At 46.7% G+C, this 25,574-nt stretch overlaps 1 protein-coding gene across 9 annotated transcripts in view; it reads left to right on the top strand.

The window, feature by feature from the left end:
- Window positions 1-25,574, top strand: part of ZDHHC2 (zDHHC palmitoyltransferase 2) — a 579,224-nt gene that overhangs the window by 82,681 nt on the left and 470,969 nt on the right. The gene's annotated exons all lie outside the window — the stretch shown is intronic.

Below are 25,574 nucleotides of genomic sequence, written 5' to 3'. Positions count from 1 at the left end.
GTCTCTTATTTACACAACCACTTATTTATGAAAGTGATTAAGTACATTTCATCATTACTTTTTTTCATTACTTTTTATCTCACATTTCATTCGCCACAGTGGCTAATTGTGCAGTGACTGTTTCTAAACCCCTCTTGCATGGGTACGAGCTTTGCGCCGAGCTTTGCGAATTTGTTCTTGGGCAAATGGGAAGAGGAGATAAAAAATGACCCCCAGTACAGACAGGCATTCGAAAGAGTCATAGTATGGCTTAGGTACATAGATGACCTCTTTGTAGTGTGGAGTGGGAATGATGCAGAGGCTGATGAATTTGTAAAACTTTTGAATACCAATGAGTACAACATAAAACTTACTCATCAAAAGAATAAATATAAGGTTGAATACTTAGACGTAGAAGTAAGAGCAGAAGGTGACCGGTTAAGAACTAAGTTGTTCAGGAAAGAGACTGCAGGCAATAGTGTCCTCCATGCTCTGAGCAGCCACCCTGACACCTTAAAATGGAGCATTCCCTATGGGGAACTGCTGAGAGCAAGGAGAAATTGTTCTAGCACAGAGGAGTACAAACAAGAAAGCGGAATAACGATTCAGAGATTCAAAGAGAGGGGTTACCCCAAATGGGTTCTAGATAGAGCCCTGACAAAGATGGAAAATGTGACAAGGGAAAGCACCTTAATAACCAAAGAGAAGGAAGCGCAAGAAAACGACACCACCAGGGTAATCCTAACATTCAATAGAGGGTCTCACAAAGTAAGAAAAATAATTGCAAAAAATTGGAACATCCTTAAAAGCGACCCTATCATTGGCCCTGATTTAAGCGTTAGACCAGCCATTACCTATAGAAAAAGTCATAGCCTGAGGGACATACTCACGAAGGGAGACATCACAGACTACAGGGATAGGAACCAACATAATCTGGCAGGTTTCTTTCCGTGTGGGCACTGTAAAGCCTGTAAGCATAGCCCTATGAGAAAAGACATTGATCTCCCTCATGGCAAGAATAAAAGAAAGATAACTCAATTCCTCACGTGCAGCACTACACATGTGATATACGTGCTCGAATGTCCGTGTAAAAAAAGATATGTGGGCAGCACCACAGTAATGGCTAAGAATAGGGTGATGCAACACCTTAGGGCAATCACTAATCAGGACCCTCAATACCCAGTCGCGAGACATTTTGCGCAATATCATAGATCGAATTGCAATCTGCTAACATACTTTGCAATCGAACAGGTGAGACATAATCACAGAGGGGGTAACAGAGAGATGCAGTTGAGGAAAAAAGAGTCTAAATGGATTTTAGAACTAGAGACAAGACAACCGAATGGGCACAATGACCATGAGGAATTGGTAGTTCATCTATATGATTCATGAAGAAATCAAATAAGAATCCTGCACCTATGAAATGTATATAAAGTTGTCACAATGAAGGAATGTTGGTTTAAATATCTAAGCTGGAAATATGTTTTAATGAGAATAAGATGGTAATTTTAATTTTTGTTTTACTCTAACAGGCGGAATCAAGATGAGATATTAGGGATCACGTGCACTTCACGAAAAATGAGCCTGTCACCCAGAAGATTCACGAAAATAGAGTAGAAGACTTCTTCACTAAGTAGAAATTTCTTCACCTATAGTTCACGTTTTTTGCACTTTTTTCTTTGTTTTTAAAGATAAAGCTTTAACCAGAGACATTGAACCCTTATTAAGCCACTAGGCGAAAGAAGAGGGGTTTAGAAACAGTCACTGCACAATTAGCCACTGTGGCGAATGAAATGTGAGATAAAAAGTAATGAAAAAAAGTAATAATAAAAAAAAAAAAAAAAAAAAAAAAAAAAGTAATGATGAAATGTACTTAATCACTTTCATAAATAAGTGGTTGTGTAAATAAGAGACACTGTGTGTATAAGAATTTTACAGAAAGTACACTCAAAGATGTCAGCCAAAATGAAATGTGTACAGTCCTGTTTCTATGGCTATAACGCTGTGTGTATGTAACTGGTGGAAAGCAAATGGCTTGCTGTGTGAGCAAGGGAGTTTTGGCTTCCGAAACGCGTAACAGCAAATAAAGCGACACTGTGTACCACTTTACCTCTGAGTGCGCGTCTAACTTGGAATCTTATGGGAAATAATTGACTGGCGGGGCTCTGCCAGCCGTGAACGCGCCACCGGACTGTGGGAGGTTCCACCGCAAAAGAGCCGTGAGAAGGAAGCATATATATATATATATATATATATATATATATATATATATATATATATAATTCAAACCAGAAGTGCCCTCAAAGGACGAGCCGCCATTCAGGTAGGTTTGCTTTCCGTTTATTTCAGGGAGCTGCAACAGGTTAAAGCAGAGTGTCACGTTTCTTTCTCAAAGCCTGACGCGTTTTGTGCAGAGATGCACTTCATCAAAGGCAATTTCAAATGTCAGCGCTCAAGCAATCCGGGCACAGTTTATAGTCCCTGGGTACCCGCCCAGTGACTGCTGGCAAAGCCCTCTGGTACCTGTAGTGCCTATAAATGTTCCTTAAGTAAGGTGCTCCGTGCTGCATCTCTTTTGAAAAGTTTTAAAGCCACAGTGGGTGCACGTGATGAACACTGTTGTACGCTGTTGCTTCTTGTGACTCCCCAAACGACCTCCTTGTTCCACTCGTGACTACCATGCGGGATCAACAAAGGACCGCTTTCATGCGGCGGGCTGGGTCCACGGCCGAGCCAGCCGTAAAAATCATTCAAACCAGAGTTGCCCCAAAGGACGAGCCGCCATTCAGGTAGGTTTGCTTTCCGTTTATTTCAGGGAGCTGCAACAGGATAAAGCAGAGTGTCACGTTTCTTTCTCAAAGCCTGACGCGTTATATATATATATCACGCTACCAATTGCCCCAGGCTACCGGGGCACTATCAGGCGGGTGCTCTACCGTGATGGTGCACCACGATACTATCCACCCTGCAAAATTTTGTTGTCCTTTTTGTGAGAGGGTGGCCTGATATGCAGTGCTCACTATTCTAGTGAACACTATGTATCAGTCCAGCAACCCTTATTGAGGATTGGTTGTAAGTCAACCTTATAGACCAGCTATCCTAGTAGCGTGGATACGAGCAGTCTAAGGCTAAAGACTTGAGAGGGCGTGTTAAGCCAGCTGTTTACCACACATATACCCCTTGAATACCAAGTGAAAGGACACCACACAAGTGTTATGAAAATAAACAGTTATTTATTAAGAATCACAACAGCCCTGTACTCTTTATGAGGACAGGGTACTTAGCACAAACCAAAACTCTTACAAAAATACTTAAGTTAGCACAGTATATACAAATGCCCGAGGGGCACGGAAAACCATATACTTGAAAAGTGGAATGCGAAATTACTAGCAGGTAAGTACAGTACTAATAGGCTTTGGAATCGCTAGGACTTGACTATAGAATCGTTAGATTACTTCTAGGAGACCCAGGGGACTCAAGTGCAGAGTGTGCACTCTCACGCGTGATGCGGGACAAAGTCTATGGTAGCTAGTAATTGCAAAGTTAGTGTTCTCGGGCGAACCCGACCTGGTAGGAGGAAAACGAAAGTGGATTCTGACCCTTGGATAGTGAGGCTATGCTGGGGCACCGAAATGCCGAAGTTACCTAGCCCAGGGGCTGCAGCTGCATAGGACTCAAAAGACGTCGGGAATCCTCGTTGACGGACCAGGAGCCTGGAAGAAAGAAGTTGCTGGCAGGCGACCAGTGAAGAAAGTTCGGTGGATCCAAGCCTGGATCGATGGAAGATGACACCTGAAAGCAGAGGGGACCAAGTTCGAGACTACTAGCCAGTAGTCAGTGGGCACCAGGAGGGCACCGGATGGTAGCCACCTCGACAAGGTGAGTGGGTGACGCTGTGACCGCAGATCTCACGGACCAGGAGGCGTTGTCGGTGACCAGGATGGAGGAGCGATCTGTCCCACGATGGATGAAGCTGTCGGCGTCGCTGGACCCAGGATTGGGCAACAAAGCCTTGGCAAAATCAAGCCCACGCGGTGGACCTAAAATGGCGTCTGGAGTGGACCAGGAGGGTCCGGGGTGCCTCTCTTGAAGAAGGAAGCAAGGGCCAGTCTGGAGCAACCAGACCAGCAGCAGTGATGTCGTCGGGCGTCGTGAAGAAGGCCACAAGCCAGCCGGCTAGTAGCCACACAGCGCGGTGAGCACGCAAAAGCAGAAGGGCCCCACGCAGATCGTGGAGATGCTGGAGGGCTGATCTTCGGTGCTGGAGCTGCTCAGGGTTGGGGCTTCTCGGACCCCAAAGCACTCACCAGTGGAAGACTCGGTGGGCTTGTTACAAAGAAGTCGTGCAGTCTTGGCGATCGTCGGTCCCTCGAGGTCTCGTCGCACTCACGGTTCTCAGCTTTGCTGTAGAGGTGAGTAGAGGTCAGAGGTGCCAGGGAAGCCGGGTCTCGTCGAGCTGGGTCGTCGGATTCGTGATGAAGGACTTGCAGCAGACCGCAGTGTTCTTAGGATGGTGCCCGCTTGATGCAGGGTGACTACTAATTAGCCACAAGGGAGAATCTTGAAGAAGAAATCTTGATGTCCTTTCGAAGAAAGTCGTGTCTTGATTCCAAAGATGATCTAATTTGAACAGGGGGCCCGCTCCCATCTTTATACTAAAAAAGGGGGCTGACCCGGTGACTAGGTCCTGCCTATGGGTGGGACTAGGAGGGGGTGGTTACACCCCTCTGCCATGCCGGACTTTCCCCAGGCCAGGGGCTGGTGTGCCCCTGGAACTGGTTCTGACCGGCCTATGCGTAGTGAGCACCGGGGTGCCACTCAGCAGTCACCTTCCTGAAAAGCCCTGCCTACCCAGGATACACAAAACCATGTCTGGGACGGTGCTAGCACCGCCCCGGACAGGAAACCCTTTGTCCAAGCCTCCCTCGCTGGAAGGACTCCCAGCAGCAGGAGGTCAGACTCGTGTCTGTGGTGGCAGCATCCATTTTGTGGAGCTGAGGCTTCAGTTAACTTTAACCGGGGTTCACAGTTACATACATGTCGTGTCCCTCTAGAAGGGTGGAATGCTAACCCCGTTGCCAGAATTGGCGAGGGGTTAGTATTCCAATTCGTATGACACCTTACTCGACATGTTTTGATAAAGCAATACTAAAGTTAGCATTTAACCGCGAGGATTATAATGCACTTAAGAGTATATGGTATGCGATATCATGGAACAGCTATTAGGACTTGGTTCTGCAAGCTGCAGACAGGCTCAGCTCATGCCAGAGCACCATCTCACACGATTCCAAGCACTCTGCCTTCAGGATTGTCAAGGCCTGCCATAGGAGTGACTGATAGGAATCTGTGTGTCCATTTTAGGGTTAGGTATAGGTATACTACACCTACAGCAAAGGGTGATTACACGACTTTGCCCCAGCTGTCATGCAGCCAGTTGTGTCAAATTTAGGAGGCCAGCCAGGGGTGGCATAATACATGCTTCAGTCCCTGGCAGCCCTGGGTACACCTATGCCCTGAGTTACAGGGTCTGATAAGGTGGCCCAGTACCAATTGGAAATGTACCTAGGGTACATGGAATCCATTTTACAGAGAGAGCAGTAGGCCGGGGGTCCTGATTGGCAGGGCCCCAGGTCGACTATGTCAAAAACCAGCTAAAACACAGGGCAAAAAGTTGGGGGCAACCATAGTCAGGAGGTACCTTCCTACACAACCCCCCCCCCCCCCCCCAAACGAAAGGAGATAAGGCTATCCTTGTCCAGGTAAGCCTCTATTACCTAAGTGGCCATATAAGGAAGGACCAGCTCTGGCTTGGTTTCCCCCTGTGTCATGGTCCACTAGGCAACCCCTCACCCTAAGGGTATCTGAGGGTCTCCACCATAGGGAATCTCTGCCTTTGGTGTGTCTTGGGAAAGAAGAAGGCTGATGCTGGGATGGAGTACTGAAGTGAGGCTCCTCTACCTTTGGGCTCAACTTCCTCCAATCACCATTCATCATGTGTGCCTTTCTTTCTTTAGCTGAGATGCACTGAGCTCTCAGGGTCAGCCTCTGGCTACCTAAAGCTGGAGGCTGAGTCCCTCTGTTTGGCTTACTGGAGGGACAGGTCAGGTCTGGGGTTTTTAGGCCCCATGTTTGGCTGTGCCCAACAGTGTCCAGCTGTGGGAGGTCCCTAACTACTTTTAAGGGGGATCCCTCAGGAGTCTGTTCTATTTTCACTTGGCTAGGTTTACCAGCTTCAGTGATCCTAATCTGCTGATTAAGGAGCTCTTTTGGACAGGGGGCCCTTTTGGGTCCACCACTGGCCTCCCTGATCTCTTCAGCCCTGGGCTGACTGAGGCAGGGTAGAGAGGTGCAGGTTACCTGCTCCAGACTGGGTCCCACCTGGGAAGGGTCCACTGCCATCAGGGGCTCTGCCAGGCTAGGCCTGACTACCTCTGGGGCAGTTCCTTCAACAGGGGTAGAGTCAGTTCCCTGAGGAGGCTGGCTCTCACCTAGTGTCTGGGAGGGGGAAGACTCTTCTTCCTCCTCAATGCTCTCTGTTTGAGTGGAGTGATCCATTGTTTCAGGCTTCACAACCTCACTATCTGTTTGAGTAGAGGCTGAGACCATTTCAACCTTGCCAACCTTTTCAGGAGGGCACTCAGTTTGTGTTTGGGCTGTGACTGTCACAGCCCTCCTATCCTGTTCTGGAAAGTCTGTCTGAGCCTGGGCAGTGGCTACCACTGCCCTTCCCACCTTTTCAGGGAGGAATGATGCTTGGACTGGGGCTGTAGCTATTACTGCCCCACTAACCTGTCTGGATAGGCCTATCATCCTGGAGTGAGTTTCTTGTTCCACCTCAGCCCATGCTGAGAGTTCCAGGCCATTCCCCAGTAAGCAATCTGCAGGTAGGTTATCTGTCACTGCCACCCTCATGGGCCCTGTGACATTACCCCAGCTGAGCTTGACTACTGCCATGGGATGCCTTCTCTTCACTCCATGAATGTCTGTCACCTGATAAGTAAAACCAGGGGTCAGTTGAGCAGAGGGGACCAGATGGTCAATCACCATGGTGATGCTGGCCCCTGTGTCTCTGAATGCCTCAATTTTCTGACCATTCACTAAAACCTCTTGTCTATACTTCCCCAAAAGGTGGGGTCCAGTAGTGAAGTTGGCAAACCCCATGCCAGTCTCACAGACAAGAGTGTGGTCAGGGGACCTGGCTAGGCCATAGTCCACCTGATTGCCCAAAGTAATGCCCACCACATTCTTGGGGGCACTCCCACCACCTGGGGGATTACCACTAGTGGTAACAGGAGGTCTGGGAGTGTTACTTGGGGGTATGTTTTCCTTATTGCTATTTTTAGGGCACTTGGCATCACTTTTGTAATGGCCCGCCTGTTTACAGGTATGGCAATAAGGTTTCTTCTGTTCTGAAGGAGTGTTCTGGGACCCACCACCCTTGTTGGAGTTTTGGGGCCCTTGGGAAGTCTTCTCTGTGGATTTATCCCCACTCTTCTCTTGAGGCTTGGTTGATTCCTTTTTCTGGTCACCACCCTGGTTTTTAGGCCTAACCCTGGTTCTGACCCATTTGTCTGCCCTCTTACCCAATTCCTGTGGAGAGGTCAGATCAGAGTCTACCAGGTGCTGGTGTAATAACTGGTTCTGACAATTATTTAAGATTTGCTCCCTCATAATTAGATTATACAATCCTTTAAAATCAGTAACCTTACTACCCAGTAGCCAGCCTTCAAAAGCCTTAGTGGCACAATCAACAAAGTCAGTCCAATCTTGAGACTGAGTTTTCTGGGTGTCTCTAAACAGCATCCTGTATTGTTCAGTGGTTAAACCAAACCCATCAACCAGTGTATTCTTCAAGATTTGGTAATTGTTAGCATCCTCCACCCTTGTGGTGAGGAGCTTATCTCTACCTTTACCATCAAAGGAGAGCCACAAGATAGCTGCCCACTGACTTTGGGGAACACCCTGCACAGTGCAGGCTCTCTCCAAAGCAGTAATCCATTTGTGGATGTCATCCCCTTCTTTAAAGGGGGGCACTATCTTATTCAGGTGCTTTGTATCAAAACTCCTTTCCCTATTGCTAGGTTTATTGCTGCCACCAGTGGGCTGTAGCCCACATAATTCTTGCTCTCTAGCAAGGGCAAGTCTCTCTTTGGCCAGGGCAAGTTCTTCCCTTTCAATCCTCAGTTTGATTGCCCTTTCTTCAGCTTCATACACTCTCCTCTTAGGGGAAGACATCCCTCTGTGAGAAGAGTTGAGAGAGCCATTGGTTCGAAGGGATCTGTTAGAGCCTCTTGATAGAGACCTAACTCGTCCATTCCCAATGTTAAGCTGACCTGAGAGTGGGCCCAGGAGTCCCCTAGTACCAAGCTCATGTCTGCTTAAGTTGGACCTGGTTAGTCTATTGACTTCTACCTGTCCCTTATCTGCCTCATCCCCTGACAACTGGTCCTCATCCTCATCCTCAGCATCATCTGCTTCCTGGAGGGGATGGTCCTGGCTATCAAAGGGTCCCTGTAAGGAGGGCAAACTCCCCTCTGGATTAGAAGGGTCTGGGTTACCAGCCCTACTGGCATCATAAGCCTCTAAGAGACCAATCAGAAAGGAGGTGGTGGGGTTGGACCCCTGTTTTAGCTTCCTGAGGGTACACACTTGTCTCATCTCATGGAAGCTAAGAGCAGCATATTTTGAAGTAAGGACCTGTGGAGGGTCCACTGACACAAGGGGATACTCAGAGTTTCCTCCTTTGTCTGACATGCTGATTCTAGTGTGGTGTAAGTGATGCACCTACCTACACTATGTGTTTACCTACTGATCCCTTGCTAAGAGTTGCAGCCAAGGTGTGCTAAGCCTTGAGGAGCTGCAACAGCTGGTTCAGTAGAACTCAGAGTATTCTAAGCTTAGTTATATGTACTAACAGTACTTATGTGATCTTTCAACAAGATATTCTTAGGATACGTGTGGTAAAACAACAGCAAGCTCAAATCCCAACCGCTGCTCACCAATGTGAGAGGGTGGCCTGATATGCCGTGCTCACTATTCTAGTGAACACTATGTATCAGTCCAGCAACCCTTATTGATGATTGGTTGTAAGTCAACCTTATAGACCAGCTATCCTAGTAGCGTGGATACGAGCAGTCTAAGGCTAAAGACTCGAGAGGGCGTGTTAAGCCAGCTGTTTACCACACATATACCCCTTGAATACCAAGTGAAAGGACACCACACAAGTGTTATGAAAATAAACAGTTATTTATTAAGAATCACAACAGCCCTGTACTCTTTATGAGGACAGGGTACTTAGCACAAACCAAAACTCTTACAAAAATACTTAAGTTAGCACAGTATATACAAATGCCCGAGGGGCACGGAAAACCATATACTTGAAAAGTAGAATGCGAAATTACTAGCAGGTAAGTACAGTACTAATAGGCTTTGGAATCGCTAGGACTTGACTATAGAATCGTTAGATTACTTCTAGGAGACCCAGGGGACTCGGGTGCAGAGTGTGCACTCTCACGCGTGATGCGGGACAAAGTCTATGGTAGCTAGTAATTGCAAAGTTAGTGTTCTCGGGCGAACCCGACCTGGTAGGAGGAAAACGAAAGTGGATTCTGACCCTTGGATAGTGAGGCTATGCTGGGGCACCGAAATGCCGAAGTTACCTAGCCCAGGGGCTGCAGCTGCATAGGACTCAAAAGACGTCGGGAATCCTCGTTGACGGACCAGGAGCCTGGAAGAAAGAAGTTGCTGGCAGGCGACCAGTGAAGAAAGTTCGGTGGATCCAAGCCTGGATCGATGGAAGATGACACCTGAAAGCAGAGGGGACCAAGTTCGAGACTACTAGCCAGTAGTCAGTGGGCACCAGGAGGGCACCGGATGGTAGCCACCTCGACAAGGTGAGTGGGTGACGCTGTGACCGCAGATCTCACGGACCAGGAGGCGTTGTCGGCGACCAGGATGGAGGAGCGATCTGTCCCACGATGGATGAAGCTGTCGGCGTCGCTGGACCCAGGATTGGGCAACAAAGCCTTGGCAAAATCAAGCCCACGCGGTGGACCTAAAATGGCGTCTGGAGTGGACCAGGAGGGTCCGGGGTGCCTCTCTTGAAGAAGGAAGCAAGGGCCAGTCTGGAGCAACCAGACCAGCAGCAGTGGCGTCGTGAAGAAGGCCACAAGCCAGCCGGCTAGTAGCCACACAGCGCGGTGAGCACGCAAAAGCATAAGGGCCCCACGCAGATCGTGGAGATGCTGGAGGGCTGATCTTCGGTGCTGGAGCTGCTCAGGGTTGGGGCTTCTCGGACCCCAAAGCACTCACCAGTGGAAGACTCGGTGGGCTTGTTACAAAGAAGTCGTGCAGTCTTGGCGATCGTCGGTCCCTCGAGGTCTTGTCGCACTCACGGTTCTCAGCTTTGCTGTAGAGGTGAGTAGAGGTCCGAGGTGCCAGGGAAGCCGGGTCTCGTCGAGCTGGGTCGTCGGATTCGTGATGAAGGACTTGCAGCAGACCGCAGTGTTCTTAGGATGGTGCCCGCTTGATGCAGGGTGACTACTCCTTAGCCACAAGGGAGAACCTTGAAGAAGAAATCTTGATGTCCTTTCGAAGAAAGTCGTGTCTTGATTCCAAAGATGATCTAATTTGAACAGGGGGCCCGCTCCCATCTTTATACTAAAAAAGGGGGCTGACCCGGTGACTAGGTCCTGCCTATGGGTGGGACTAGGAGGGGGGTGGTTACACCCCTCTGCCATGCCGGACTTTCCCCAGCCCAGGGGCTGGTGTGCCCCTGGAACTGGTTCTGACCGGCCTATGCGTAGTGAGCACCGGGGTGCCACTCAGCAGTCACCTTCCTGAAAAGCCCTGCCTACCCAGGATACACAAAACCATGTCTGGGACGGTGCTAGCACCGCCCCGGACAGGAAACCCTTTGTCCAAGCCTCCCTCGCTGGAAGGACTCCCAGCAGCAGGAGGTCAGACTCGTGTCTGTGGTGGCAGCATCCATTTTGTGGAGCTGAGGCTTCAGTTAACTTTAACCGGGGTTCACAGTTACATACATGTTGTGTCCCTCTAGAAGGGTGGAATGCTAACCCCGTTGCCAGAATTGGCGAGGGGTTAGTATTCCAATTCGTATGACACCTTACTCGACATGTTTTGATAAAGCAATACCAAAGTTAGCATTTAACCGCGAGGATTATAATGCACTTAAGAGTATATGGTATGCGATATCATGGAACAGCTATTAGGACTTGGTTCCGCAAGCTGCAGACAGGCTCAGCTCATGCCAGAGCACCATCTCACACGATTCCAAGCACTCTGCCTTCAGGATTGTCAAGGCCTGCCATAGGAGTGACTGATAGGAATCTGTGTGTCCATTTTAGGGTTAGGTATAGGTATACTACACCTACAGCAAAGGGTGATTACACGACTTTGCCCCAGCTGTCATGCAGCCAGTTGTGTCAAATTTAGGAGGCCAGCCAGGGGTGGCATAATACATGCTTCAGTCCCTGGCAGCCCTGGGTACACCTATGCCCTGAGTTACAGGGTCTGATAAGGTGGCCCAGTAACAATTGGAAATGTACCTAGGGTACATGGAATCCATTTTACAGAGAGAGCAGTAGGCCTGGGGTCCTGATTGGCAGGGCCCCAGGTCGACTATGTCAAAAACCAGCTAAAACACAGGGCAAAAAGTTGGGGGCAACCATAGTCAGGAGGTACCTTCCTACACTTTTAACAGAAAAAAGAGCTCTCGGGGGGAGCCATGAATGTTGTTTTATTCAGCAAACAGCACGGTAAAACAAATGCGTTCCGGAAAAATCCTTCATAAGTATTCGAAAACGTGTTTGTTTTCCCGTGTTATTTGCTGAATAAAACTCCAAGGGCTCCTGTGAACAAGGGCTACTGTGGCCCAAAACGCGTTGTGCGTGGGTTGTGGTGAAAAATAGAATCATCTCTCCTGAAGTGCTGTGGGGTCTGAGTCTCCTTCTTCACCGCCGATGTTTGGAAGTAGTAGGAGTTTGACTTTGGTGATATATATATATATACCGGGCACAGCGTTACAGACTCAAGCCGACCACTCTCCACACACAGACACTCACTTTGAGAAAGACATAACCTAGCTGTGTGGGAGCAGTCATCCATGCCGAGAACAAACTGCATGATGGGATCTGCAGTCCTTACCATGAACAGGCCGAGTGCTCTGTAACGAGATGTGGTGCAGGTGAGCCCCGCGCTACTTCAGAGGGAGGGGCATAACGAATATAAGGACACTGTGAGACTGCAACAACGGAGGCATCTGATGAGGCCACTGCCGAAACGCGTCATGCCAATAATTATTAAAGATTCCCTGGAAACCCTGCCGTGTCCCCTCATCTTTTTCAACTGAGAAGGGTAGCTGCGGACATGTTAGCGTGTAGCCAGTGACACGCAGAGGGGGCCCTTCCAGAAGTGTCCTTCCAGGAGTGTTTAGGGTTCAGTAGCTTAACCCGGACCACCCCGCAACCTGATGTAGGCAGATGGTATGCTGCCAGCTGACAGTCCGTGACACACACGGAGAGATGGAGTTACTTCAACAGCGTCTCCAAGCCTTACCAACAGAGGGACTGCGAGGTTGGAAGTGTAGGGCCCAGGAATCACCGGACACAGCGTTACAGACTCAAGCCGACCACTCTCCACACACAGACACTCACTTTGAGAAAGACAAAACCTAGCTGTGTGGGAGCAAGTACATCAGATCAGAGGGCAGAAGGTTGCAAAGATTCAGGTACATGGATGGGAAGTTAGATCATAGAAGTCATGTCAATTAATTATGAGTCAAAGTGGAAGGTAAGTGCATTATTTTATGGGCATTTGGGCATTGCGAAATGTCTCCAATTACGGTATTTGTAGAATGTTCTTAGGGAGTGTATTCCATAGGATATTCCATATTTTGAGTGCAAAGCATGGGAGGTTTATTTTGTTTTTCCTTTGTTAGGTTGTGGGTTGTCTCCAGTCATGTGCTTTGCTCCTTGTGTTTGCAGATCCATAATTTTTCCAAGTTTATCACTTTGTGGGTAATACAACAGATCTTAAAAGTGATGCACACTTCAATAGGAAGCCACTAGAGGTTGGAATGAATGCTGGTAATATGGTCAGGTTTTATGGCCATGACTTTTCATGAACTACTGTCCGTGAGACCTGGGATGCCCTCTGGTCGCCATGCCCTTTACAAATCCCCAGCATAGCATAGCATAGCCCAGCATAACAAATGAATGACTAATTTAAAAGGAGCTAGCTTTGAAATAGGTAAGCCCAGATGGATGTCATTCCTGCGATCAATGTGTGAAGGGAGCCAGGGCTTAGATCATAGGTCTAAAGTACTCTTTTGGAATGAGAGGTTTGATTGTATGGATGAAATATATATTTCAGTTATCACCCTTACTGTCTCTTGAAAGATTTGGGGATTTTACTTCAAGTATGAGCGGTAAAGGGAGGATGATGAGTTCATCTTCCATGACATGAGCTGTGAAACCAAATGGATCTCAGACTTCTTTGCAGTTCCTCTGGTAGGATTCGACATTGAATCACAGCTTCTGCCGATCCCTGGCGGGATCTGCCAGCTGTGTTGGTGAGTCTTCTGGAAAAAGTGATCCAGGTCACCTGACAAGTCTCCCTCACCCTGAGACTCACCCAGCATTTTCTATGCATGGAAACTTGCATGTTATCAAGTGGCAGTGACATGCTTGTCACCCGCATCCGGAAGGGAAACTCAGACAGGGCCATGCCCTGCTGTTAGTAGAGACACTCACAGTCTCGGCATAGCACAGGAGTTTAACTTGAACAGCGGTGCATCAGAAATAGGTGTCCATACAGCTGGACCCATGCTGCTAAAAAACGTGGCGAGGTTATATATCAGACCATATAAAACACAAATATTGCAAATGGCAGTATTTTCTATCCGTAATGATTTCCACTTTCTATATTTCTTTTATCTAACCGGCATGATGCGCCTCTATATTTTGTAATTGCACAGAAGTACTTAATCTCCTGCTTTTAGCAGATTACGTTGACAGAGGGCTGGTCCTTTCTCTTTCACTTTCAGCTCACAGTAACGAATGACTCAGCGTTCTGCGTGCCTGACCTACATACCCGTGCAGCAATCTCTGTTGTCTCCAAGGAGATGACGAGTGGTGATGAAGGATGGTTTTCCTTACCAATGCATAATGCAGCATATCAGTGCAAGAGCGCAGTCGAGAAGGGTCGTGGAAGGGCAGCATTGTAATGTGACATCGCTGGTCTTCGAGCGTTTCTAGTACTCTTCTGTGACAGCTCTGCGTTTGATATCACGAGCAGGGGCCAGGAAAGAGGAGTTTTCATATTCTCACATTTATATGTATGTGCAAACACTATCGGCATGATATCTGGATGTGAAACTCTTATCACCATATGTAGCTAATGTATACCTTTATTCCCCATTGGTGCAAATGTTTGAAAATGAAAAGCGTAGTGAATACATTATCTTGGGCTACAGTCCCCCAAACCTTCAATGACTTGATGGCATCATTCGCTGTAGAGCACTAGAACCTCTCTGGTGCACGGACGGGCTCGTTAATATTTGGAATGATGCCCAAGTTCCCATGATCCAAACAGGTTCATTACCAACCTTGGTGATCTACTAGTCTCAGAGTCAGTACGTTGTGCAAACCATACAACTGGTTTAACACTGGATTAAATGCCTTAGTCCTCTATGCTTATGAACAAAGAAAAATATTCTCTCTCCTCCCACCTTATGTTCACGAGGCAGAACACATCATACAGTTCTACCTTCCTCAATGCTGCTCTAACTCTTATCAAGTAAGATTCCAGGCCCTGTTTTTTAGGTCTCACCTGACCAAGCGCATGCGCATGGGCTGGTCTGGCGAGACTTTTAGTGATGGCTCAGAAAATGCTACCATGGCCAGCCTAGAGCTTCAGTGCATGTGCGTGGGTGCGCGTTTAGGAGCAGAGGCGCCTCCGATCACTTTCACTTTCGCTGCACCCCTTTGATGTTTTCTGTGAGCCGCGCGGCCAATGGTTGTTACTGTTTTGTGATTGAGGAAATGTTACCGTGAAACTGGACACCACACACACAACCACAACCACACACACACAACCACATGCACAACCACACACCCAACCACACACACAACCACACAAACAATCACACACACACACACACACAAACACCCACACAACCACACATACACAACCACAACCACACACATAACCACAACCACACACACATACAACCACACACAACCACACACACAACCACAACCACACACACAATCACACACAACCACGCAACCACACACACAACCACACAACCACACACACACAACCACACACACACAACCACACACACAGACACACACACAACCACACACACACACACACACACAAACACACACACACAACCACACACACAACCACACACACAACCACACATACAACCACACACCCACCCAACTGCACACATACACACAACCACACATACACAACCACACACACAACCACACACAACCACTCACACAACCACATACACACACAGCCACAAACACACACACAACCACACACAACCGCAACCACACACAACCACACACACACACACAACCACACACACACACACACAACCACAACTACACACACAACCACACACACACTCAACCACACACACACAACCACACACAACCATACACAATCACAACCAATCACACACACAACCACACCCACACACCACGCACACACAACCACAACCACACACACAACCATACACACACAACCACACACACACACAACCACACACCACAAACACACACAACCACACAGCCACACACAACCACACAATCACACACAACCGCATAATCACAAACACAACCACAACCACACACACACAGCCACACACACACAACCACATGCACAACCACACACACAACCACACAAACAACCACACACACACACACAACCAACCACACAACCACACATACACAACCACACACACAACCAAACACACACACAATCACACACACACAACCACACACAACCACTCACACAACCACACACACACAGCCACAACCTCACACACAACCACACACACAACCACACACACACAACCACACACACACAACCACACAATCACACATACCCACACAACCACACACACACAACCACACACACACAACCACAAGCACAACCACACACAACCACAAGCACAGCCACACACAACCACACACATACAACCACACACACAACCACACACACAACCACACATACAACCCACATACAACCCACACATAACTGCCCACACACACACACACACACACAACCACAACCACAACCACACACAACCACACACACATAACCACAACCACACACACAACCATAACCACACACAACCACAGCCACACACAACCACACACACAACCACACACACAACCACACACACACAACCACACACACAACCACACAACCACACACACACAACTGTACACACACACACAACCACACATATACAACCACAGCCACACACAACCACACACACACAACCACACACACAACCACAGTCAACCACACACACCACACACAAAGCCACACACACAACCACACCCCCACACACAATCACAACCACACACAACCACAACCAACCACCATACACAACCACACACACAACCACCCACAACCACACACACACAATCACACACACAACCACACACAACCACACACACACAGCCACAACCACACACACAACCACACACACAACTATGCGCACACACAACCACACACACAACCACACACAACCACACAACCACACACAACCACACAATCACACACATCTAACATAATCTCACACACAACCAAACACACACACAACCACACACACAACCACACAAACACCCCCCAAACACACAACCACAAACACGCAATCACACACACACAGCCACACACACAACCACATGCACAACCACACACACAACCACACACACAACCACACAAACACCCCCACACACACAACCACACATACAATCACACACACACACAACTGCACACACACACACACACAACCACACACACACACAACCACACACACAACACACACACACAACCACAACCACACACAACCACAACCACACCCAACCACACAACCCCACACACACACACACACACACACAACCATACGCACAACCACAACCACCCACACAACTACACATAACCATACAACCACACACCCACATACACACATAAAACCACACCCACAACCACACCCACACACAACCACACCCACAACCACACTCACAACCACACACAACCACAAACACAACCACACACACATAATCAGAGCCACACAAACCACACACAAACACACAACCACACATACAACCACACAAACACACACACACACACAACCACTCAACAACACACACACACACCACCAAATACAACCACACACACACACAAGCACACACAGACACACACAATAACACACACAAACACACGCACAGCCACACACACACAACACACAGAACCACAACCAAAAACACAACCACAACCACATACTACCACGACCAACCACAAAACCACACACACAACTACAACCAAACACACAACCACACACACAACCACACACAACCACAACCAACCAACCACAAAACCACACACACAACTACAACCACACACACAACCACAACCACACACAACCACACACACAACCACAACCACACACAACCACACAACCACACACAAAACCACAACCAAACACTCAACCACACCCAACCACACAACCACAACCACACACACCCTGCCTCCGGCCACTCACTGCCTGACAGCCTCCTCTCAGCCAGGTAGCGCGATTGCGATCAGTTTTTTTGTCTGTCAGCTGTGAAAAGAAGACTAATATTGCCCCCATTGTTATTATTCTGTACCCTCTGTTCAATTCTGGGGTGCTTTTTCAACTTGTTGCTAGTTCATAGCGAATCTTACCGTTACTAATTCAAATTACTAATTCAAGTTGCTGTAACAAGCTGCAAGTCCGCTACGGAAGCCCATTCATTTGCAAAATTTTTTCCACATAAGGTTGCAAGGCCATAAAGTGGAGCTTTCAGGACTTTGAATAGTTTCTTGTTTGAAGATGTTACACTCTCCTGCGCACCTCAATCCTGTACTAAGGTCCAAGTGACTTGGCACCCGCCTTTCAGAGGTTCTTGTATCCACCCAAGTCTGGCCTGGCACTGGTGCGTCCCAGCCAGGCACACACCGGGTGATGATCTCCGCACCTCCTTCTAGACCCCAGCTCACTACTGTTTGCAGTCTGTCAAGCACCCCTCATCTCCCTGGCACTCACCCTTCACCCCTCAGGCCTGGCAGTCACTCCTTGCACCTGGCACTCACCCTTCTCCCTCTCTGGTACTCAGCATTGACTCTCCATGACACTTAACTGTCACCTCCCTGACACTCATCCTCAACCCTCCTGTCACTCATACTTCCCCTCCCTGTCACATATCCTTCACCTCTCTGACACTCACCCATATCCCTCCTGGCATTCACTACTCGCCCCTGTGGCACTCACCCTTCACCTCCATGGCACTAGCCCTTCATCCCCCTGGCCTGGCAGATAACCTTCACCCCTTGCACTCACCCTTCCCCTCCCTGGCACTCACCTTTGACCCTCCTGACTCTTACATCTCACCTTCATGGCACTCAACCTTCATCTCCCTGGCACTCACCCTTCATCCCCCTGACCTGGCACTCAACCTTCACCTCTGTGGCACTAGCCCTTCACCCCCCTGGCCTGGCAGCTACCCCTCACCCCTGGCATTCATGCTTCCCCTTCTCTGCAATCACCCTTCCCCTCCATGGCACTCACCCTTTATTCTCCTGACTCCTACATCTCATCTCCCTGGCACTCACTCCTCACCTCTCTGGCACTTACCCTTATCCCTCATGGCCTGACAGTCACCCTTGTCACTCCTGGCATTCACTCCTCACCTCCCTGCCTCTCACCCTTGACCCTACTGGCACTAGCCCGGTTTCCCCCAAGAACAAAAAATAACAAGCATTGACTTAGCCAATAGGTCTCGCCTTTGGGACCTTATAAGTGTTTAGCCACGCAACAGTTGATGTTGTTGCACCAAGGATATTGTGCTGCATAGCTAAATAATTAGAAGGTCCCTAAAGTGAGACCTATTGGCTATGCCAATGCTTGTAATTGTTTTTTATGCAGTTGTGGATTTGCCCGCACCACTCTTGTAACCAGAACCAAAATCTTGAGCTTTGCTATCGATGTGTGTCTAAAAGCAGCTTTAAGTTTATACGAAACAGGTTCCATACTATAGTTGAATAATATATTTATTGAACATTATTAACACTCCCTTAAATACTGAAACAGTTTTTCAGAGTTTAAGGAAAGCTGCGTAAGCACCATTATTAACACAAAAACACAAGATGAGACCCAGATATGGCCAATTTCAGGTTTATAAAGAACCTTGCAATCCACCTGCATTAGTAGAACAGCCTCTTCACGTCTGTTTCCATAGCCTTCGCTGGACATTTCTCACTGGCTCGCCTGGTCCTTTCCGGCATAAGCACAGCAGCTTCTGACTCCACTCACAGCTCCCTCCCAGTATTAGCAAATGAGCCTTACACCATTCTCCAGTACAGTGGGCAAGAGTATCCAAAGTGAGAGCAGTAGCGGCTGCTACCTGATAGGGTGGTGAGGCGGGGGTGTTAATAAAAAAAACACTTACCTCGGAACGGCTGAATGCTGCCTCCCCTACATCCTCTTCCTTTCCGCAGTACGGCTGGCAGCAGGAAGCGTCCAGCACACAGGCTCCCCTGAGCCAATCACAATGCTGCAATGCAGCGTTGTGATTGGTCCGAGCGCCGTGGATCTGCTCAGACTCAAACAAGGAGCCTGTGCATGTTCCTCTCCAGGTTGTGTAATGCAGCTTGGTAAGAACATGCAAAGTGCAAACTAACTGTGTGATCGGCCCAAAAGTGCTGGCCAAACAGTTCATGCACACTTTGGGAGTGCAAACCTCTCCTACCCTTCTTTGGACAGCCCTGCCCCACACAGACAGTTGACTGCATGCAATAGGAAAAATAACATGACAATAACGATCCGTTATTGTCATTTTGTGTTTCCTTTTTGCTCAGTGGGGCAACGTTCCTCCACTGAGTGAGAGGCTCGTCTACATCCATCAGAAGAAAGCACACAGTCGGTCAGGTTGAAAATCTAATGTTAACATTTTGGACAAAAGACTGATTGTGTATTCTAAAGCTTTCTGAAATGTTGTAGTTCATTGTAATATTTATGCAGGACATTAAGCATGGCCAACATTGCATGATTACATCATGCATTCATTCTTCCTATGGAACTGTTATATTTAGTAATCTCAATAATTCTCCTTTTTTACATCATCTAGGTCTGTTTGCCAATTTCTTTGCAGTTAGTTTTTACTTTTAAAGTAGGATTGTACATTTAGAAACAGTAACATTTTCTGAATGGCCTTTTAGTTTTTATTCAATGCATTATTCCCAAAGCTTTCAAATCCCCAATTTTTTGGTGTGATCAACGCCTCTGTAGAGTTCTTTGTAAATTTATTGGTGATTCTAATCTGGTACTAGTGAAGGTATAAGATTTTAATTATTTGTATCTCCGCTGGATATAAATGGTGAAGTAATATACTAACTAATGTTACCTTTACTAATACTTTGTAGCCCAAACTATAATTGTGTATGAGAGGTTTAGTGAAGCAAGGAGCAGATACAAATGTCTCTTGTGTCTGTAAGTTGTAAGAATCTATCCATAAAACAAAGTCATTTACAATTCATTGTTGGGTGAATGTATTATTTATCTAAAAGCCCAGTTTTAGTAGGCAGGATTGGCTTCTGCATTCTGCACCAGCTGCAAACTACGGATAAGGCCCTTGTTAATGCGCAGATAAAGGGCATGACAATAGTCCAACTTGGACATCACTAATGCAATCACTGCCTGTTTGCGAGAGGCAAAGGAAAGGAAGTTGGAGATTTTTCTGAGGATCCTGAATATCCAAAAGCAGGTGGACACAGTTTTGTAATCTGCAAACTTAAAGAAAGTGAGTTGTCCACAATGACCCCTAGGTTTTAACCCTGGGATACCGGACAAGGGCAGCAACTAAGTGAATCTGGTCATCGATCGATTGACCAGATATCCTGTTGGTTTCCAGAAAACAATTTAGGGGATCTGATGCTTGGTGATTCACGTCTTAGGACTTGACTCATATTCCTGCTGAGTCAGTAAGGAACTAAGGGGCAGATTTACTAAACTGTCATCCAACGCAGAAGCCAAAAATGCTGTGCTGCGTTACCTGACAGGGAGGGAGCAGGAAAGCGCCATATCTACAGAGATATGGCTCTCTCCTCCCCTCTCCCTAGTGCCGGCGCTGATTACATCTGATTTCACACACACAACTTTGCGCCATAGTGTGAGGGTATATGCTCGAGTCTAGCAAAGGTTTTGTACTGGAAGGGTTTTATGCCTGGACAACTTCTAAAACTCATCCAACTTTTTAGGTATGCTGTACAGTGCAGCACACATGCAAAGTCGGAAAAAAAGGAGAAATTAACCAAAGTCTCCTTTTACCACTTGGTTTCAAAAGGTGTTATTTTTTTATGCAAAATCCTGTCCCACATTTTTGGTAAATAGGGTTTTGCGCAAAAAGCTGGGTGATTGCATGTAAATGCCCAAGTAGTGGCCCTTGACGCTAAGTAACGCTAGCAGCGATTTGCGCTACTTTCCTTTACTTTTCATCAATTTCCAAAACAAGTTTTGCGCTGGAAAGTAAATAATAAAAAAGCATTTTGTGCTGGTTTGTGTCACTTTTATGATACAAACCCAGTGCAAAATGTTAGAATTAGTTTCATATTGGATCTCAGTTAAACTCTCAAAGCACATACAGACAATGTCATCTATTAGCTTCCTCTTTCTTAAAAACATAAAAACAATTCTACCTCTTGTCCTGGTTAACTGCTAAAACCCAGTGTCCAGGCTATGACCTTCACATCTGGATTGTGGCAATTTCCTGCATCCATGTCTTTCAAGCTGCTTAACTAAAACTGGAGCTTATTCAACCCCCAGCAGCCATGTTTATTTGGGTCTAAAAATAACAGGTCTGGTAAGCAATCGATGAGCGGATCTAACTGTCTTTCCATATTTAAACGGGTACTGTTTAGGTGCATGTGCATTTTTCCGGTATTTACTCAGAAGGACTGTCTGTTTTGTTAGATTCGGTGCTGTAAATCTGTCCCTGTACACGCTGTTCACTCAACTCAGCTCACCTCTTTCAGTTGCTTAATATCAGATGTGCACATTCATATAAACAGATCATTTAATCTGTATATTTATTGGAATTATCTGTTCTGTCATGTGTAGCTTTTGTATTCGGCTTCAAGCTCCTTATAAATCAGTGTCTCCTGTAGCCATTGTTTATTTTTATACTCATTATACTTATAATGATAACAATAATGATAATCATAATACTAATTGTAGTTAATATTTTTATTATAATTATCGTTGTTGTTTTTATTCTTATCTATGGAACATGCCGTACAAAAGGGGGTGGTGATGGACGGAGCATCTGAATCAATCAAACACTCACACCCAGTCAAAAGATCTGGGTTTGATCCATCACCGTTCTTTAGCCCACTATGCCACCCCAGTTCAGACATGGCTATATGCAAATCAGTCTGACCCTGTGCCTCATGGGAACAGTCCAGCCCGAACTGCCAAGCCATGTCTTCCCTGGACCGGAAACAACATTCTGAGGACCGGTTTCTGCCATTCTAGCAGTCTTCAGCCCGGCTTGCTTGAATCCAGTGGCAAAGTGAGCAAGGGACTCACGTCTGAGCATACCCTGCCACACTTATGGCGGCCAAAAGCGGTACAAAAGGGGGTGGTGATGGACAGAGCATCTGAATCAATCAAACACTCACACCCAGTCAAAAGATCTGGGTTTGATCCATCACCGTTCTTTTGCCCACTCTGCCACCCCAGTTCAGACATGGCTATGCGCAAATCAGTCTGACCCTGTGCCTCATGGGAACAGTCCAGCCCGAACTGTCAAGCCATGTCTTCCCTAGACCAGAAACAAGCTTCCGAGGACCGCTTTCTGCCATTCCAGCCGTCTTCAGCCCGGCTTGCTTGAATCCAGTGACAAAATGAGCAAGGGACTCACGTCTGAGCATACCCTGCCACACTTATGGCGGCCAAAAGCGGTACAAAAGGGGGTGGTGATGGACGGAGCATCTGAATCAATCAAACAATCACACCCAGTCAAAAGATCTGGGTTTGATCCATCACCGTTCATTAGCCCACTCTGCCACCCCAGTTCAGACATGGCTATATGCAAATCAGTCTGACCCTGTGCCTCATGGGAACAGTCCAGCCCGAACTGCCAAGCCATGTCTTCCCTGGACCTGAAACAAGCTTCCGAGGACCGGTTGCTGCCATTCCAGCCGTCTTCAGCCCGGCTTGCTTGAATCCAGTGGCAAAGTGAGCAAGGGACTCACGTCTGAGCATACCCTGCCACACTTATGGCGGCCAAAAGCGGTACAAAAGGGGGTGGTGATGGACGGAGCATCTGAATCAATCAAACACTCACACCCAGTCAAAAGATCTGGGTTTGATCCATCACCGTTCTTTAGCCCACTCTGCCACCCCAGTTCAGACAGTTCAAAACACCATTCTCTTATTAGTAGTTTTTGTTTTTTTCTGTAAAAGTTCTGCTCTTGGAATGGTCTTGATTTTTCTCAATCTGTGCATCTAACAGTTTTCTAGGGTATCCCCTATCAAGGTATCTTTGTTTTTGTTCTTCAAGACTTTTCTCACACTTTTCACTGTCAGAGGATATCCTCTTTATCCTCATAAATTGTGATACTGGAAGGTTGTTAATTAGATTAGCTGGATGAAAACTCCCGCATAACAATGCCGTGTTCTTATCTGTTGTTTTTTTTAAAGTGTTGTGTGAATTGAAGCCTCTGTTATTTCAACCATGACATCCAGGAATGGTAGGGCTGGTGCGCTGATGTTGTACGTAAACTGGATTCTTGGGTTTGCTAAATTCAAACTTTTGATGTTTTGAATTAGTTCTGGTGTTGATCGCTTCCAAATCATAAAAATGTAATCTATGTACCGTTTGTAGTACACGATTCCTTCTTGCCAAGTGCGGACTTCCACGATATAGTCCAATTCAAACTTGGCCATAAAGATATTAGCATATATGCATGCTCCAGGAAACCCCATAGCTGTTCCAGTGAGTTGGATATAGTATTCATCTAGACCTGAGAAATAACTATTCTCTAGGCAAAATTCCAGAAGTTGCATGATTATGTATTTCAGTTCTTCTGGTTTGTCATCTCTAAGCAGAGCCCATTCCATGGCTTCCAATCCTTGTTTGTGAGGGATTGACGTATATAAAGACGACACGTCTATTGTGCATAAAGTCCAGTCCGTGCTCCCTTCTGTTTTGATAGTTGAGAGGCTCCTTAGAAAGTCCGATGTATCTTCGGGATAAGTAGGCCACTGGTGAATAAATTACTGCATGTGTTGTTGCACAACAGATCCACCTTGGGCATCAAAAGTTTTTGTTTCCTTAATTAGTTTGTAAATTTGAGTTGCTTCTTCTGCAGTGTATCCTTTAGTATTCGCTCTATTATCTGTGATTCCGGCAATTGAATCAAAAGACATTTTTGCTATGGTGCTAGTTCCCGTTATTTGCAGTAGGAATGAAACAATGAATGTGTGCGGGTACTGCACTCTATTAACCTTGTTTGTACGTTCGTGCAATATGTGTGCTGTGTTAGATTAGTGCCTGCTCACTTACGTAACTAGTTGTATGTTGCCTGGCTCCAAAAAGGCCGCCAGGACTCTAACACGCACTACTACAAATTGAGTACTCCTTTTATACATTTCAATTCAGTTTTATCATGATATCAAATCAAATCATCACATTTCTCCCATTGTTAGTACATGCATTGAAGTTACTTACAATATAGTCAATTACATTTGCGTTACATAAATGTACATTCAAACAATAGTTTCAAAATACAATAAAACCCAATGCATTTCGGGGCATCAGCCCCTTCGTCAGGGGTCTGTTTAAAAAGGAAAAGGAAACATAGTTACTTTTGGTGCTTTAAGGATTCAGTGTTGCAATAGCGTTTACAGCTTGTGGTATGGACTGATTCCGTGCATTTCTTACCTCGTGTGCGAGGTAGCTCAATAGGTGTTGTGCAATGCGGTTTATGGCGTAGCTATAGTGAATCTAAAAGGAGGAGATTATGTAGGTCACTTGCTAATTTATTAAACTGTGTGCAGAGTTATTAGTACTTATTTCACTAGTTAAATTATTTTACCTGATTCTTGCTTGCTTAATGCATATCTGTAAGAAAAAATATATTTTGTCTTGCGGTCACTTCAAAAAGGGGTACCCAAAATAATCAGGGTCATAAGAAAAAGCATATCTTGGTGATATATAGTGCTCACCGGTGGGTCTTCTATTTTCACGTCAAATAGTTACCCTGCGGAATTAAAACAAGGGAAGTTCCATTGAACGTTATTG

Source organism: Lissotriton vulgaris, chromosome 3_1, assembly GCF_964263255.1.
Source record: "Lissotriton vulgaris chromosome 3_1, aLisVul1.2, whole genome shotgun sequence".
NCBI lineage: Eukaryota > Metazoa > Chordata > Amphibia > Caudata > Salamandridae > Lissotriton > Lissotriton vulgaris.
Note: the sequence above shows the minus strand (reverse complement) of the source record. Positions and strands in the feature narration are given on the sequence as shown.